Below are 6,001 nucleotides of genomic sequence, written 5' to 3'. Positions count from 1 at the left end.
AACCGCCCCGGAAGCGCCGCGCACGCAGTTCCGCGGGCGGGGCGGGCGCTCCCCGCGGCCGGGACGGGACGGGAGCCTGGGGAAGGCGATCGCTCACCTTCTTGCGACCCCCGACCGCGGGCTGGCACTAACCGGGAACGGAGCCAAGCCCGAAATGCCTCTGCCGCCTGCGTGGTTGGGTTTAACAACAGCGTCCGCCTAGTGCCGCTCGGGATGCGCCCGGGCAGACGCGAGGGGCCGCTCAGTGCGGGGCGGCTGCAGCGGCGCAAGCGAGCATTCATTCCCCGGCGGGGAATGACAGGATCAGCTCGGTTGGAAAAGACCGCCAGGATCATCGAGTCCAACCTGTGACCGAACAACACGATGTCAAATAGATCATGGCACTGAGTACCGCATCCAGTCTTTAAACGCCTCCAGGGACGGTGACTCCACCACCTCCCTTGGGCAGACTGTCCCGGGATGGGATGGGATGGGATGGAATGGGATGGATGAAGGAGATGTCTGCGTTGAGCCATGGCCCTGGGCTCCCGCAGCGGTGCGCAGCAGGGGCTGCAGCGTGCAGCCCTGAGTGCCCGGAGTATCCCATCCTGTGTGTACCCGGGATGTGTACACAGTGTGTGCCCCTGTGCGGGACCCCGAGCAGGTGGAGTGTCACCAAAGACACTGCTTCAAATAAAACAGCAGCAGGTGCCCCTCCTGATCTTAGGATCTGGGTGCTTCTGAGTCATTCAGAATTTTACCTGTGTCAAAATCAGTGCCAATCAGTGCCATTTTCTTACTGTTGGAGAATTACTGATGTGGGAAGGGGTCTCTATTTTTAACACTATGCAACATTTTAGTGAATAATTATGTGTATAAGAAGAAAAAAAAAAAAAAAAAGGCATGTGAGGCCCTGATCCCTGGTGCTGTTAATTTTTCAAGGCTGTTTGCTGCATTCTCAGTAATGACCTTGGAGCAGTGGTGACAGCTGAAAAGGGACCAGTAGCAGCAGAAGGAAACTCAGTTCTCTGTTATGTTTGAGTAAATTATGTTATGAGTATATTAAGTTAAGTTTGAGTAAATCCATGGAGAACTACAGACCCAGATCTCCTTCTTCAGCATCACTGGCAGTTTCAGGATCCCACTGGCATGTAACTGCAGAGACACAAGGCCTCAGCCCATGGACGTGCCCCACGTGCCAGCACAGGGTTCCCTGCAGTGAGGAGCAGCTCACACAACCTCCAGAATCTACAATAAGGCCTCCCTGCTCATGTCACTGATGGGACTCAGTCCAGGAACAGCCACAGCCTGCAAATCTGACCTCATCCCTCAATTCTTTGTAACGCCAGTTGTTGGGTTTCTTAAGAGCCCTTCTCTGTCACACCCCACAATGGTTTATAAATAAGCTGTGAAAAGACATTAATAAAAAATGTGGTTTACCTTGGCCATTGCCACATAAACCAGATGGTACAAGTCCTTGGCTGGTACTGTCTGTTTGCTTTTGATACCAGCAGGTAAGATACACCTCTAAGTAGGGCAGGGCAATTTTTTTCTTGGATGGTTCTCAGGTAAATTTTCTTGTTAGAGACACCAGCACCTGAATAATATTTTCAGTAAGACACAGATGTGAGAATCCACAAGCTAAAAATTCAGATGCTCAAAATAACAGTAATTTAGGAAGTATTCCTAGTCTATTAATAGAATTAATATTATATAATAATATTGCTATCATCTGCCTCAGACTTTTCAGTTACAGGACTGGCAAAAGAGAAGAAAAAGCAAGACAATTACAAAGAAATTATTGACACAGAGTAGATCTTCAAAAGGGCAGCATAACTGAGCAGACCTGTGATTAGAAGTGAACAGTGAAAGTACTTGACTTTTAACAGGATTTTAATTTAGTACCAGAAAGGGTACCATACAGCAAAATTGTTCTGTGTTTATTAATGAGTTTGAGAATTTGCTGACCATTGATTCAAATTCACTTTATAAATGAAGGTCATAGATAAAAGTCTGAACTCCTGCAACTTCAGTGGAGGTCATCGAAGTTATAATCACATTGGTGTAAATCATGTATGTAAAATAAAGTGAGCATTGAGGATCACACTGCTGATCATTTTTTTCAAACCCTAGCCTATCATTGCAACCACATGCACTCCCTTCCAGCTCTGCTTCTCAGGATGGAGATGATAGATAGATAGATAGATAGATAGATAGATAGATAGATAGATAGATAAGATGTTGTGTTAGATAGTGTAGGATGTTTTGCAGTTTACAGTTTCTCCAGCTGACTCTTCAGGCAGTTCTGCTCATTGCAACAATGAGCAGATTTATCCTGGAACATGGGCACTATGTGTAGCCTTCTCCAGTTATTTATGACCTATGTTTCCTTGACCTGAATTAGTGCTCATATGAAATCAACCCTGGTTCAGAGATTTCTGCACCTAGTTTGATCTTAATAGACCTCTCTCACTGACTGTATATAACAACTATTCTCTTTTTTGGTTTTTTTACTCCTAGTCAGATTGGTGCACACAACTGCTTACTTAAAGGCATTCATTTCTGGTAGGAATAATCTTATTGATAAGCATTTTTCATACTATACCTCTTCTCTTTTCTTCCTATAGAGAAAATTTGCTTTTTGAGATTTAATACATTTGCTTCCAGTTATTGTCAGCAGCCTTCATTCTCAAGATTACCATCTCAAAAGACATTACCTTTTTGTTCACTGACTATTCTAAAGTCTGCTTTTTGCCTTATTGCAAGTTTTTCATTCTTTTTTCTTGCAACAAGATAACTCCATTTCACTTTCTGGATTTTCAACCACTTCTTCCTTGTTTAAAAACAGAAGTAACATTTTGGCATCCTCTAGTCACTTCCTGTTTTTCCTGAGACAGAAATTGATTTCCAGTGTGCTCAGCAAACTTGATGGGCTGGTGGGGACCTGCCAGTAAAATGAGGGAGCTGAGCTGCATCAGTGCAGCTCTCTCTGAACTGAGCAGCTGCTCTGAGATCTCCTGCTCACATTCCTTCTGGTCCTGGCTGGCCTGACCAGCTCATGGTCAACATGTGAACCTTCACCAACATGTGAAGAACATTTGCTGTCCAGGATGATTTCTGTCTCTTTCTCATGAGTGATTTGTGCAGTACCCCTGATCCACTTACTCAAATTGGCAACTGTTGATCAGATCTTAAGATTAAATAGTTCACAGAGAATTTTCCCTTGGAAATGTCTATCTAGTGACTTCCTTTAAGGACACTGGAGACAATTTCATTGGAAATGTCTAGTTTTAGCCAAATTTGTTGATTTGTCTGAATTTTTTATTTAGGACTTCGACTGCAGTTTTCAAGCCCTTAAATACCTCTTCAGAGGGAACATATGAAAGCATCCGTTCTCTCAGCAGCTTCTCCCTTTTACTGAATGTCTTGGTAAGCATTTGAGAATCTCTTTGTCCCTAATAGTGCATGATCAGTCTCTGGTCAACCCTGTGCCCATTTTGACTTACCTGAATAAATCTCTAAATACTGTTCAGAATTCTTGTGCATGTCTTTCTTTCTGAAAATTCTCAGTCTCACCCAGGTTCCCCAGAGTTCTGCAGAGTTGAACAGGAGTTCCAGGCACCAGTACCACTGGTGAAAAGCCATTTCACAGCTCATACCAACACTGTGGTCAAGGCTGGTGAAGGTTTCCATTCTGTTGGTGTAGTCCACAAGCTGTGTTTCTCTGTCACACAGAAATCCAGGTACCTTCTCCAGGGAAATTTCTGCATCTTCTTGCAGACAAAGCACCCACTGCCATCCATGAGGGCACACTCTCCTCTTCCATTTAGCCTCAGTTAAGACCCATCAGCTGTAAACAGTTCTGTGGTTACCTTTAGAGCAAAGACTAGCTTGGGGGTCTCCAGCAATGATCTCCAGAGTAGCAGTGTTACCAGTCCAGTTCCACACTGCAATGTGGTGTTTCCTGCCTGGAATAATATTTCATCTCCTGTTCACCTTTCTGAATTCTCAGTGCCCCTGTGTCATAGCCTGGGGTGTGTCATCCACAGAGTATGGTCCTCTGGTCTTCTGCAGGGAGTCAGTCCTGTTACTAACAAAGCTAAGAAGTACCATACAATCCTTAATTCTTTTTAACTGCACAAACTTTTAAACCCCCATAACATAAGCTAAATCAACCAAATTGATCAGTGAGAGTAACATAGTTTTGCTACTGATAACCTATTTACATGTTCAGATAGAGCATTTGCCTGCACAGCATGGCATAGTAGGGCTCAATCAGCTGCCTGTTCTAAATCCTTCATTAGTTGCACCTTCTGCACTGTATTTTACTCACAATCAGTGAAAGCAGTAGGAATGCCAGTCTGTGTTTGAGCTTATGAGTGCCCCCTGACCTCATGCTCAGTTTCCAGACAAACTCTGCAGCTGCTTTCCCTCTAACTATAGTATTTTCTTTCCTATCAGTTGGGATGCCTTTATTCCCATAAATATTCTGAAAGAAGTGGGTAGTTCCCAAATCACTAAAGGCCTTGATGATGCATTTGAGATGGTATGTTACCATAAGTCATTGAATTCTGGATAAGTTTTTTCATACTCACATTTGATTTTTGCGTTACATGTGTTTGAGCACCATGATCAAAGCTGATTTTTTTTTCAGTGTGTTTGAATGGTAGTACAGTCTTTGCACTTATCAATATACTTAAAGTCTAGAATCATTACTGCATTTTCAGTAACAGTGATTTTCTTATGCCTTTTACAGAATGACATAGATTTTTTCCCCCTTGAACGGCTATAAATCCAAATATATTTGGTTTGGTTTCTTATTTTTCTCTGGGTATCTTGCCTAAGGTATAAAGGATGACCTTGGCTAGCTGTCAGAGGTTCACCAAGCTACCCTCCCACTCCCCTTCTCAAAAGAACAAGGGGAAAGAATAGGGCAAAAAAAGCTCGGGGGTTGAGATGAAGACAGTGGCATATTCACCAATTACTGTCATGGGCAAAACGGGCTTAACTTTGGGAAATTAGTTTACTTTATTGCCAATCTAAAATAGAGTAGGATAGTGAGAAGCAAACACAAAACTAAAAACATCTTCTTGACCCCACCCTTCTTCTTAGGCTCAACCTCACTCCTTCACTCCCAGCTGGTGAACTCCTTTCCCTGAGTGGTGCAGGGAATGAGCAGTGGTGGTTTCAGTGAGTCCATAATCCTTTGTTTCTGCTGCTCCTTCCTCCTCAGGATCTCAGGTCCTGCAGGAAACCTGTGTCTGCATGGGCTCCACTCCACAGGCTGTCATTCCTGCCAGGAGCCTGCTCCAGCTCCCTAATTGCAGTTTCCCCCAGGGCACATCCACCTGCTCCCATGTGGGGTCCCCACGGGCTGCAGGAGCATCTCTGCTCCCTCATGGACCTCCATGGGCTGCAGGAGCATCTCTGCTCCCCCATGACCTCCATGGGCTGCAAGAGCATCTCTGCTCCCCCATGGACCTCCATGGGCTGCAGGAGCATCTCTGCTCCCTCGTGGACCTCCATGGGCTGCAGGAGCATCTCTGCTCCCTCATGGACCTCCATGGGCTGCAGGAGCATCTCTGCTCCCTCATGGACCTCCACAGGCTGCAGGAGCATCTCTGCTCCTCCATGACCTCCATGGGCTGCAGGAGCATCTCTGCTCCCCCATGGGCCTCCACAGGCTGCAGGAGCATCTCTGCTCCTCCATGGACCTCTATGGGCTGCAGGAGCATCTCTGCTCCTCCATGACCTCCATGGGGTGCAGGAGCATCTCTGCTCCCCCGTGGACCTCCATGGGCTGCAGGAGCATCTCTGATCCCCCGTGGACCTCCATGGGCTGCAGGAGCATCTCTGCTCCCCCCTGACCTCCATGGGCTGCAGGAGCATCTCTGCTCCCCCGTGGACCTCCATGGGCTGCAGGAGCATCTCTGCTCCCCCATGACCTCCATGGGCTGCAGGAGCATCTCTGCTCCCCCATGACCTCCACGGGCTGCAGGAGCATCTCTGCTCCCCCATGACC

The sequence above is a fragment of the Agelaius phoeniceus genome, chromosome 1 (assembly GCF_051311805.1).
Source record: "Agelaius phoeniceus isolate bAgePho1 chromosome 1, bAgePho1.hap1, whole genome shotgun sequence".
NCBI classification, from domain to species: Eukaryota; Metazoa; Chordata; class Aves; order Passeriformes; family Icteridae; genus Agelaius; species Agelaius phoeniceus.
Note: the sequence above shows the minus strand (reverse complement) of the source record.